The sequence below is a fragment of the Erithacus rubecula genome, assembly GCF_903797595.1.
Source record: "Erithacus rubecula genome assembly, chromosome: 20".
Classification (NCBI taxonomy): domain Eukaryota; kingdom Metazoa; phylum Chordata; class Aves; order Passeriformes; family Muscicapidae; genus Erithacus; species Erithacus rubecula.
This window is the reverse complement of record NC_136672.1, coordinates 4311554-4324143: the sequence shown is the minus strand read 5'-3', so window position 1 is coordinate 4324143 and position 12590 is coordinate 4311554. Positions and strand designations below refer to the sequence as shown.

Here is a 12590-nt window from a genome sequence, read left to right as displayed (position 1 = left end):
GGGTCAGGAGGGTGTGAGGCCTCTGTGGGCTGCCAGGGGCATCCAGTCAGAGCCATGGGCATGGGAAGAGCTAACTGGCCTCTCCAGGGACCTTCTTGGAGGAATCCTATGGGAAAATGCCCTAGAGGAAAGAGGGGTCTCAGAGCTGGCTAATAAATATCCAAGGATCACTTCTTCCAGGCTCAATAACATCCCTATGGGCAAGGAATGGAGCAAAAGGGGCAGGAGAGCTGCAGGGATGGATGTGGAACTGTCAGGAGAGACAGTGAGGTGGAAGAAGGGCCAGGCCCCCCAGGATGAGCACAGGGATGGTGTCTGAGTGTGCTCTGGTGTGCCCATCCACAGCCAGGAGTGCTGGTGGGAGGGAGGCCAAAGACTGTGTCAGAACCCTGGTTCTGACAGAAGCTGGTACAGAGCCAGGATCATACCCCAGCCAGACAAACCCTCCATCAGCTAAATGTGAAGTGGATATTTATGTGTATAAAGAGGAAGGAGGCAGAGGTGTTTGCACAGGCACCTGTGTTATACCTCAGCTGCAGCCAGGCCAAATCCTGAGCACTGGGGCTGTGCTGGGATCTGCTCAGACCCTGTGGAACAGGAGCAGGTCCTGTGTGGGCAGGGCAGATGCCCAGGCTGTGGGCAACAAGCTGAGGGCAGCTGCCAAGGTGGGGCAATGGGGAAACCTCTTTGTCCTCCAAAGCACAGCTCAGAGAGAGCCTGGCTGTGCCTCTGGTGCATCCCCTCACACTAAGCCTGGCCTCACTCCAGGGCACTTCTGCTCTCCCCTGCTCTGCTCCTGGCTTGTGCTGAGGCTGGGAAAACGTTGAGCTCTGTGCCTGGCTGGACCTTGAGCTGGGGCAGCAATCAGCTCACACTGTCTGTGTTATGTAAGAGTTTGAACTTTGCCTTGCTGGAAGCAGAACTGTCTGGCCTGCTCTGATCTCTGCAGGAATTATGAGCGTGGAGATTGGGGGCTGTGGCCACTTCTGCTGGGTAAACAGCCAGAGAACTGCCTGTTTGCCACCTTCCCTCTCCCTCCAGCACCCTCTGAAGATGCTCTGGCAGCTCTTCTGGAGTGTGACATCTGGGAATAGTGCAGCCCAGGCCCTTCCTTCTGCTCAGCATCACTCAGCCTTGGTGAAGGCTCACTTCTGCTAAGAGGCTGCTTTTAGCTGTTCCCTCAAGGCCTGTTTTTAGGTCTGGCTGTAGCACTGCTCTTCCTTCAGCAGCAGCTGAAGTCCTTTGGGCACAGGCTGCAGGAAGGGCATGTCTGGTGTCTCACTGTCCTGACCCTGGGGATGGATGAGGTTGTGCTGGGAACTCAGCTCCCACCAGAGCCAGGATAGCAAGGCAGGAGTTGGTGCCAATCACTGTGCTGTGCTGCTCAAGGGAGGAGACAATCAAAGAAAGCTTGAAAAAAAAATTATTTTTAAGCCACAGATAAGAAATCTGCCATGACTCCAAGCTGGACTTTGCAGTCAGAGATGGGCAGGCTTAATTCGACAGCTATTTCTTAAATATTTTAAGAGCTGCCTGGAATAAACTGAATGCTTCCGAGTAGTGACCTAAATTCCACTTGCTGTAAATTTCATTAGAAAGTGGATTTGTGTGCCTGCCAGGCTGCTTTGCAGCTTCATTGATCTGCCCAAACCATGTGCTGTGCAAGTGCCTTCCTCAGCAGATTTTTAAAGAGCTCACTGCTGCGTGCTGCCAGCCCAGAATGTGACTTTCTTTTTTCTCCTCTTCCTCTTTTTCTTTTCTTTTCTTTTTTTTTTTTTTTCTTTGTTTGTTTTTTAGTTTCCTGGTGCAAATGTATCATTTGTTTACTAATCACGTTGCATCATTAGTTGCACAGAGTCATCCCACCGGCTGTGTGGGCACGGATGGAGCAGCTGGGAAGGAAGATGTCACTTTCTTCAGCTTGCTTGATGTGCTTTGCTCCCAAATCCCCATCCCACGCCATGAAGGCCAAGGACTTTCACAACCCTGGGAGCTGCCAGCAGCTCTCTGTCACCTGTGGTTCTGACACCCCCTGGAAAAAGCCTCCTCCCCTCCTGCTGTCCCCAAAGTGCTGTGCAGCCATGGCTTTGGATCTTGTGGAGAGGTGTGATGGTAGCACAGATGGCACAGACTGAGCCTTACCAGGGAAAATAGCCTGGGGAGGTGTGGGACTGCCACACCTGTGGATGCAGGAGCAACATGTGCCTCCCAGGCCTGGGCAGGGTCACACAGTGATGCTGAGCTCCCCTCCTGTGGCAGTGTGCTTGCAGCCCACCTGCTGGGGTTAGAGGGAGTGCAGAGGGGTCTGTGCAGCACCTCAGGGGCACAGGGCTGGTGCAGAGGCACAGCTGTCTCTGTTTGGTTTCTCTCCTGCAGTGGGGGCTCAGCTCCTCTGTTGTCAGGAACAGAGCAATTGCCTGGTTGGCTGAATTACTGGGTGAGGGGAAGGTGGTGTGTCCCTGGAGCCCTGAGGTTGGACACTCAGCCCTGCCTGCCCCATGGGAACCCTGTTCTGGGGCTGTCCCTCTGCCCCTGGCACTTCTGCTCCTGTGGGGACCCCCAGCCAGGGGAAAGGCTCTATGACAGTATGAAACCCAAATTTTGGAGGCCCCATGGTCTTTCTATGGGGTTGGACAGCCTGAGCACTGTGTGTGAAACAAGCAGACTGTGCTGGAAATAAAGGCCTAACCCACAGCCCCATCTAGCAGGAATGAAGTTCTGGCACCCAGCAGGAGCTCTGACAGATCTTCCCAGTTCACAGCACAAGGCAGAGCTGGCTTTTGAAGAGGAGCCTTCCTGCCTGAGGACAGTCCCAGCACTGCCAGGCTGGCGTGGAAAGCAGCTCTGGCAGCAAGCCCAGGAGTGGGTTTGGGCCAGGAGGGCACACTCATGTTGAAGGGATGTCTAAGGGGATTGGTAATCACAGAAATGGTCTCCAAAGGGTGAGATTACAAAACATTCCCTCAGCTGTCTCCAGATACTGAGCCTGTGCAGCTGGGAATATGGGAGGGACTGGAAATACCCCAAACCCACCCAGAGGGGTGAAAAGGATGGAGATTGGAGAGAAACCCCCCTCTTGTAACCACTGTCTATGACTGAACATTGTAAAAACACATCTGAAGGGGGGGGTTGGTGCTTCTCTTGCTGTTTGGGTGATGAAAGTGGGAAGAAATCCCTGTCTTGGGGCTGTGGAACATGGGACTGTCCTGCCTCCTGATGAGGAAGGGGCTTTCTTGGGCTGAGTTTTGGCCTCCAAGCAGCAGCAGCAGCATTTCCCTCCCTTTCCCTTTGGCTACCAGCTCAGGACCCCACAGCTTGGGCCAGCAATATGGGCTGTCCTGAGGAGAGGGCCTTTCTGGCTTTCAGCATCCAGACTAGGGCTAAATTAATTTCTCATAAATCTGTCCCCAGCTGCAGAAAAGGCATGGAGGAAGGAGAGGCAAGAAGGCTCCTGGCTCTGTCCTGCTTTGGTTTGGGTCAGTGTGGGTGGTTCAGCCCCTTTGAGAGGGGCTCTGCAGGTTCACCCATCCATGCCTGGCAGAGAGGCACCAGCACTGTGCCAGCCTGGCCATGACTGGGTGCTGGGATGGCACCAGGAGCTGCCCTGTGTCATTCCCCTGTCCAGTACAGTGAGGCTGCAGCAAGTGCAGCTGCACTTGTGAGTGCTGAGCAAAGGGCTGGTCAGGGGGGAGCTGCCAGGGACAGTTGGATTTAAGTGTTGGGAGTGTCACCAAAGCAGAAGTTTCTCTCTGCAATCCATGGGGGCTTATGTGAAAAATGAAATTTGTGTCTATCTCTTTCCTTGTGCTTTCTCATCTCCGCCAACAGAGCTGAAGATGGGAGAGGATTTTTCCCCTATATTTAGCTTTGGAGAAATTGCTATAACTAATCGGCTTTAGGATTCTGCATTCTCTCTTTTATTTTATCTTTTCCTGTCACTAAGACCTTGTCATGTGGCTGTGGACTGCAGCTTGCTGGCTCTGTGTTTGCTGGGCTTTCATGGAGTCAATTAATAACCCGTAAAAATAACATCTCCAGCTGTTCCACTTGCAGCTGCCAGGCTGGAGTCTAATTATGGGGCCTTGGATCCCAAACCCTGCTTTGCATGTAAAAGTGCCAGTGAATAGGAAGCGGCAGAGGAGATGGCAGTGCAAAAAAGGAATGTGGTTTGGGGTCTATTTTTAGCTTTTTCAAGCCAAATGTAAAAAGACCCTTAGGCTGCTTGTGTCCTGCTGAATGTGATCACATGCATAATATTGTTCCCATGGAAAAGCGCAGCAGCCAGGGTGGGTTGGGGGTTATTTTTGGCAATTAATGTGCCTACATTGCAAACCTCCTTCTGGGTTAGCATGCACAGTGGCATGTTGTGGCTCACGTCCATGTGCCAACTGGGTTTATTGCCATCAGCTCCAGTTCTCTCTGTGTCCCTGATTGTGCCAGTGCAGTGGTGGGGAGGGGATGCACACAGCTGCTCCCCCAGGGCATCTCACTGTGTGGCTGGTGGTAAAGGGGTGCTCAGCCTGCCTCAGAAAGTAATTTCCTGCTGACTGTGACACAAAATTAATGTGATGGTCTCCATCTCATATCATCCTGTCTATTGTGTACCTTCATCTGCTTTCCAAGCTGGATGTCATCTCTGGGTGAACTGCTGGGCAAATTTATCCTCTGCTTCTCTGGAGCCTCTGCTGGGCTGATTCTGCCTCAACCCCCCCAGTGCCATATTCACCTGCCTCTTGCCTCCTCCTGGGTGCTCCAGAACATTCTCTTCTTGTTCCCCACAGAAGTGGTGCAGCAAAGGCCCACAAGAGCCCAGGTGTAGGGGGCGTGTTGGGGATGGGGCACAAGGAAAGCATTGGGCTCGTTTCCAGTCTCTGTCCAGGGAGTTGTCTGGGACCATTTCAGTCCTTTCCATCACTGGGCTCTTGCTTAATTCAGACTCAACCTGACTGTGACTAAAAGCAAATCAAACAGCTGTTCATTAGATAACTTACTTAGTGGTCACACATTAGTCTGTAGCCACCAGCTGAAGCCATGACTGCAAATAGGCTTCAGGAGGACCATCCCCTTTGTCAAAACAAGTTATTTGGAGACCGATCCTGAAACCTGCCCCCAGAAATATCTCTGACACCTCCCACTTGCACAGGGGTTGCAGAGCCTCCCGTGTGACAATGTCACCTCTTTGGGCTCCCCCTGACAATCACCAGGAGGTGTTAAACATCTTCCCTCTCAGCCCTTGGGGGATGGAACTCACTCTCAGAGTGTCCCTTCAGTGAAGCTCTGCTATGAGCTCTCTTAACCAGGAACAGAGGATGCTATCAATCCGACCAGCCCTGCCTGGCAAAGAGATAGCAGACGTGGCTTTCCATCACGCGCTACATTAGCCAAATTAATTCCAGGACAGCCAGCCAGCGGTGCTCGAGGCCGAGACAGATTAATGCTGCAGCCGTGTCAGGATCAGCAGAGCTGCTGCTTGCACTGTGCCAGCTCCCCTGGCTGCAGCCAGCGCTCTGCTCAGCCCTGCCCTCCGCCTCACACCCCTCCGGAGCGCTCAACTCCGCAACCACTCACACAGACAATTGAATTGCAAGGAACATCTGTCTCGGCATCGGGCTCCCATTCAGGCTGCCGCCGCCGCCACGGGGTGACATTTTTCATGTGTCTTGCCTGCTTTCTTTAATCTCCTAAACACAGGCACGCCTGTGGAGCACAGGAAGGTTCCTCTCCCGTGAGAAGGAGAAAGGAATTAGCCAGCAGATCGAGCGTGTACAGCAAATAACGAGATTGCCTTGGATACCGGAGCGGAATTCAGGCAAAGCGTGATGCTAATCGGGGACGATAAGCGGCATTTCTGGGGTCTGCACACAGCGTCACCAAACTTGTGTTTCTCGAGTTCTGAGACACGCATGGACGAAGGCTGCCAGCACAGGCCTGATCCACAGACTGCAAGTTAAAAAACAAACCCTAAAATAGCAATACTGGTGGTTATTTTGGTGTGCAAGTGCCTCATAATGCCTCGTTTTCCTCCAGGCACAGGAATAAGCTGTACAGACACAGGCACTGTGATGCAGGAGGAGCAGCAGTCACAAAGGCAACTTGTCCTGCCAGAGCTCCACTGAAAGGTGCTGTGTTTGCCCACAGGATGCAGACCCAGCTCTAGTGGAGTCAGTGTGTCCTCTAAAAGCACATGGATTTTGCAATAGTTTTAATAGTAAGTAATTGTTTCTTATTGCTCCTCTTGTATTAAAAAAGAAAAATAATTATCAACATGTTAGAGGCAAACAGGGACAAAGTCTCTACTCGGTGAGTGATCCAGCAGCTTGATTCAGTACTTTTTGAAGCAGCTGAGAGTATTTGTACTGTCAGACTCATTAAAAGTAGGGACGGTAAACAGCCTTTGTTTTTATTTTTATAGGAAATTTACTCATCATTTCTGCTGAGCCTTTGGCTGAGACTCCTGTTTTTCTAAGAAATGAGTGATCATATCCTGGCAGTGCTTTAAGTCATTTAAAGAGACAACTGGAAGCAGGCTGTTCCCTGGGAGGCAGGTACCAGGCAGCTCCCAGGCAGTGGCACACGGACACAAGGGCTGTTTGCAAAGGCAGGCAGAAAAGCTGGGCATTCCCAACAGCCCAGTGAACCCTTCCTCACTCACAACTCCAACTCCCTGCATTATGAGCTTGACATCTTCAGCATCAATAAAGCATCTCAGCAAATTAGTTATTATCCAGGTGTTTTCCCTTTAGTGGGAAAAAGGTCAGGAGGGTGAGTTCTCTTTAACCCGTGCCACCTTCTGATGTCTGAGGGATGAGATAACCCAGTGGGAGCCCCAGAGGGTGTCCCCTGCTCCTCACAGCCCCCTGACAAAACAGTGCTATCACGTTTAAAGTGTTACAAACATCCAACATAAGTATTGGAATAAATGTTGGATCCGATTCTCTATCCAGAATATCCACTCCACCAGCTCCTCACATTTAATTATCTCTGCATGAACAGCCCCCCCTGCACCACCTGCTCGCTTTTGTTTCAGCATTGCACGGCTCCTGAGCAGCAATGGAAGTCCAGGCAGGGAGCCTTGGATGGGTACAGGCTTTGCAGGGAGAGCATGGGAATGAGGGCTGGGACACGTGCCACACGCTCATCCCCACTCATCTATTTTATGAATCAGGACTTGGTCCTGTTTGCTAATGTGTGTCTGCGTAACCTTTGCTGTCAATGGGGCCGCTGCTCTGATGTCAGCTGCTGGACTCCAAGCACTGGCAGCTGGTGTCCCTGGCCAGCTCCCAGCCTACAATTCAATTTTCCTACCAGTCACTTGAGAAGACAGGAAAAAACATGTTTCTGCCTGTTTGTGGCATCAAGACATAAAGGGCTCCAGTCTACAAGGTCATTTAAGGCTTTTCTATGGGAAAGGAGAGATAAATCAAATAGTGGTGTGAAGTTAATATGCCTTTACTTACCGTGCAATAAACTACAGTCAACTAAGGCTGGTTTAATCCTGAATAAAAATCCCTAGGAGTGTAACACCTCTAGGTATCATACAATAATATTCCCCCACACAGGTGAGTCTGGAGATATTTTACCTTCATCCCAGTCTTGTGAATAGTGGAAAAGTACTGCAGAGCTAAAAGGCAGGAATACTTGGAAATAAGGGAACCACCCAAGAAGTGAGGAGCTCTGGTCTCCTTTCTCACACTGACTAACTTTGTGACTTTTCCTACAGCGTTTTGTGAGCTTCAGTATTTACACTGCTTATTTGGATGATTAGTGTCTTCCCCACCCTTATGAAAGGTTTTAAGATCTCCAGAGATACATGGAGTTATTTTTCCTCCTGTTCACTGTTACCCCAGTATGGGCTGTCCAGGGAGCTTATGAAAATATGTACAAATGTAATGGATGGGCACATTTAGGACTGTGTCTGGAGGACTGAATTTGGAGGATCATAGTTACTTTTAAAACAAGAGGGGTGAAGGAGTTCACACATCCTCACACCCAGCTTTACCAGTTTGTCTCTCCCTAGACTGACAAGGGAAAGCAAAAACGGTGACACCTAGTGAAATACCTGTGATGCATTAAATAAAAACTCTGTGCAAACCAGAATCAATGTCCCCAGGGCAAAATTCTGTTCCATTAACTGTTTGTCACTCATCATGCTTATTATTATTTCCATCATGCTGGCAGTGTTATCATTTGGGACCATTTCCATGGCTTTCAAGGTTTAGGAAGCAGGTGTTTATTTCAATGCAGCCAGTAGTACATAAAAAATTCCACTGACTCAGACAGGACTGATTTGTTAGGGAATGGCTCTTGAAGCACTTCAGTGTGTCTGAACCCAAACTCTCATCCTTTTTCCACATATTTTAATAAATGTATGGCTTAGCAGCAAGACCTTGAGGGAACACATTCTCTCTTGTCATGAACTGCTGACAATCTCCTCTCTTTAGTATAACAGCTCTGAAGATGAGACTTGATGGACAGTAAGAAATCAGGATCGCTTCACTTTTCTTCACTGCCTGGGATGCAAACAAAAGAAACCAAAGCAAGTTCCTGCCTGTTGAAATGCCAGGAGCTTGAGCTGCATTCCAGCATGCCTGAGAAGCATTTTGAATATTTTCTCGTACGCATCAGCCCTGCACTGCTCCCAAGCAACTGCACTTTCAGTTAGTTATTATTAATAGTAATGGATTGAGTACCAATAGCTGTCATTAATTTCCATGGCAATATTGCCTGAATCAAGATAACAGTGGCTGTGAGTTGTGTAACTGAAGTTCAGGACGTGAAGGAATGCAATCCAGGGAAAGTGCTCAGATGGAGGGAAGTGACCGACCTTGCATAACCTCCCTAAGGCCAAACTTCCCTTCATATCTAGCAGGCTGTGTTCTTAATTTTCCAAAAATATGGAACACTTTGCACTTTCAGCCTGTGTCTTCTGAGCTTCAGTCTCCAGCATGCCTCACAGCTTTCCTGAAACGTTTCACCCACACATTTATTCATTATATTTCTCCTAATGATGCGTAGTTGGAGCTTCCATAAAAGAAGATGTAACAGAAAAACAAACAACAGTAGAAAAATTGAGACACATTTTCCTCTTCTTTGCCTATCTTGCTAAGATTGTTGTTTCTGCAGTAGACAGCTGAGACTGCAGCTGATTTAGACATTAAATTATGAATTTTTCACTTTATCAATAAACTCCAAATACCTTTAAAAGTCCAAATAAAGCTTTTCTGGTTACCTGGCCATTTGGTGAAGTAGAATAGAGGCAGCCAGTAAGAATTAAAACATTTCCCAGAATCTACAGAGGGAAATGTTATGAACAAAGAAGAATCTGAGTGGGCGTAAATTCCTCGCCCTGCTATGCCGGTAGGATTATATCTCAGACTTTCAGAGCAGGAAAAGGATGTTGCAGGCATAATGGCACGGAATATCAATCAGATAAACTAAATCTAATTACATTTAACTAGTTAACTCCAGCAACATGAAGGCAACTGGCCAAGTGCCACAACAGAAATGAGATTCAGAGGAACAATTTCTCAACACATTAATCAACTTCTTGCAAGGGCTAGTTCAGATCAGACAAGAGGCTATGCTTGACTAACTTTAAAAGGCACAAGGTTTGTATAAGAAAGAAAGGTAGCTTAATCCCTCATTAGTGGTAACCCCAAATTCAGCTTTTCTAGGGAAAGAATTGCATCAAAATGTCAGGACATGACTTTGAATTTTAGTAGATTTATATTCTGAGAGAGAGAGCCATTAATAAAATATATTGTGGGTAAACAATATGCCTCAATAGTGGTGCTGAAGGGAACAGAGACATGGGTTCCTAACTTTCAAGTCCTTATTTCAACACAGTTTGTGATACTCTGGTACTATAAAAACCACAATTGTACTTCTTGCTTTTAGTGCTTTTAGTACATCACAGCCAAACCACACAAGGTGTGAGACAGAACTCTTTGAGGCATCCCAGACTGCAAATACCTGAGCTGGGTGAATGCTGGCTGATTACAGAGACAGAGAAGAGGCAGCAAGATGCCCCAGCAGTGACCCAGGTGGTCCCTGTGCTCCATGGCCCTGGAGCACCATGCTGTGCCATTGCCCTAAGCTGACCTTGCCCCTGATGGTGCCTGAAACCCACCCAGAGCCCCCGAGCTGAGGGAGTCACCAGAGTGTGTGACCAGGGGATGCTCAGGGGGCTGAGGGGGTGGGAGGTACCTGCAGGAGGTGCCATGTCCTGCTGTCCCTGCCCTCCTGCACCGGTGTGTCTGTACATGACTCTGTGTTTGAGGGGGACTCTGCCCCTCTGCCCCACTCAGGTCAGACCCCTGGAATACCCTGGGGCTCCTGCACACGACATAGACCTGTTGGACCGAGCACAGAGGAGGGGTTGGAACAGTTCTGATATGAGGAAAGGCTGGGAGAATTGGGATTGTTCAGCCAGAAGAAGACTTTGGGATGACCTCATTGAAGCTTTCCAGTACAGAATCAATCACAGAATCACAGAATCACAGAATCTGCTGAGTTGGAAGGGACCCATCAGGGTCACTCCTGGGCCTGCACAGGACACCCCAAGATTCCCTCCGTGTGAGAGCATTGTCCAAACGCTCCTTGATCTCAGACAGGCTCTGTGCTGTGATCACCTCCCTCAGGAGGCTGTTCCAGGGCTCAGCCACCCTCTGGGTGAAAAACTTCTCCTCATATCCAACCCAAACCTCCCTGACTCAGTCCTGAAGGGAGTCTACAAGAAAGGTGGGGGGAGAGTATTTACCAGGGCATGCAGTGACAGGACAGGGGGAATGGCTTCACACTGACAGAGGAGGCTCGCATTTGTTAAGTCATCATTCCTGGAGGTGTTTAATAAAGATTGCATGTGACAATGCCATGGTCTAATCAGTAAGGCGATATTAGGTAATAGGTTGGACTCGGTGACCTCAAAGGTCTTTTCTATCCTAACTGATCCTGTGATTCTGTGATTACATATTTGGAATAAATTCTTCTTTGTGAGAGTGGCGAGGCAGTGGAACGGAGCAGCTGCGGCTTTGGAAGTGCCCACGGCCAAGCTAGGCAGCGCTCGAAGCAATCCAGTGTAGTGGAAGCTGTCCCTGCCCACGGCAGGGGATGAAACTGGATGAAACCTTTAGGATTCTTTCCCACCCAAGCCGCTCCACCGCGCCACAGCCGCCTCTCCCCTCACGGCCGCCGCGCGCCCCGCGCCACCCACTGCGCACGCGCCCCGCGCGCCCCCGCCGCCGGCAGCGCGCAGGCGCGGGCCCGCCCCCGCCCGGCACCGCGAACGACGGGCGGCGGCGCGCGCCCCTCCCGCGCAGGACGGCGCTGCCCCGGCGGCATGAGGGGAGAGCGCGGCCGGCTCCGAGCGGTAAGCACGGCACCGAGCTTCCCGGGCCCGCGCCCCGCGTCCCCCAGCCCCGCCGCCCTGCCCCGCGGCAACTTCCCCATTGTCCGCCCGCTCCCAACCGGGAAGCCCGAGCAGCGGTCGGCGCTGCCCGTGGTGGTGCTGATGGCGGTGGTGGGGCGGGGGTCGCTGTCCTCGGGCCGGTCACGGCGGCGCCGCGGCCGCTGCGCTGCGGCCGCCCCGGGCAGGCGGCTGTGGCCGGGTCCCTCGGGGGCAGCGCGGGGCTGTCACAGGTGTCCCGTTCCCTCCCGGATCCCTCCGGGGCAGCGCGGGGCTGTCACCGCTGTCCCTCCATGCCGTCCCCTCTCGGATCCCCCCCGATCCCTCCGGAGCAGCGCGGGGCTGTCACAGGTGTCCCTTCCTTCCCTCGCGGGCTGTCCCGGTGGCTCGGGGCTGTCGCTGCTGTCCCGTCCCCTCGCGGGCTGTCCCGGTGGCTCGGGGCTGTCGCAGCTGTCCCTTCCTTCGCGGGCTGTCCCGGTGGCTCGGGGCTGTCGCAGCTGTCCCTTCCTTCGCGGGCTGTCCCGGTGGCTCGGGGCTGTCGCAGCTGTCCCTTCCTTCGCGGGCTGTCCCGGTGGCTCGGGGCTGTCGCTGCTGTCCCGTCCCCTCGCGGGCTGTCCCGGTGGCTCGGGGCTGTCGCTGCTGTCCCGTTCCCTCGCGGGCTGGCCCGGGTCCCTCCGGCAGAGCTCAGCGCTGTCACGGGTGTCCCCCCATCCCGTCCCTTCCCGGGCTGTCCCGGCTCCGCCGCGGCGAGAGGAGCGCGGAGTTTCTTTGTTGTGTAACTCGTTTTGTCCGGGGATTAGAGAGGGTTTGTGCTGATTCAGGTGGGTTCATTATTTTTTTAAAAAGTGGGGTAGTCATGGGTAAATTCTTCCCGGGGCTGGCATGTCGGAGAACTTTCCCGTGGCTCGGGGGGTTGTTCTTGGCTCCGGGAACGGGAGCGCTCCCTCAGCCCCTCACGGACAGAAAAGTGAAGCGAACTTGCTGTAGCAAACTCATCTCTGGCTAAAATGAATCTGGCTCGCAGCCCGCGATTCATAAGCGAGAGCTACTGCCAGAATTTTTCAATAAACGTAATTGCAGTCGGGAGAGCTCGGGTCAAGCACTTTGCTGGGTAGAAGCAGGCACGAAGCCTTTGGAGTAATTCCTCTCCGTGTTGCCAGCGAATCTTTCCTGGCCGCATAGTGGA

General features: G+C 51.7%; 1 protein-coding gene across 2 annotated transcripts in view; it reads left to right on the top strand.

Moving 5' to 3' along the window:
* The first annotated feature begins 11233 nt into the window (after positions 1–11233).
* Positions 11234–12590, top strand: part of SEC14L1 (SEC14 like lipid binding 1) — a 38509-nt gene continuing 37152 nt past the window's right edge. The window contains exon 1 of one of the 2 annotated variants that reach the window (XM_079323362.1): positions 11234–11368. The gene's annotated coding sequence lies outside the window, so the exon portion shown is untranslated. Of the gene's footprint in view, positions 11369–12206; positions 12226–12590 lie in introns of those variants that run through there. The other variant, XM_079323363.1, reaches the window with a different exon arrangement.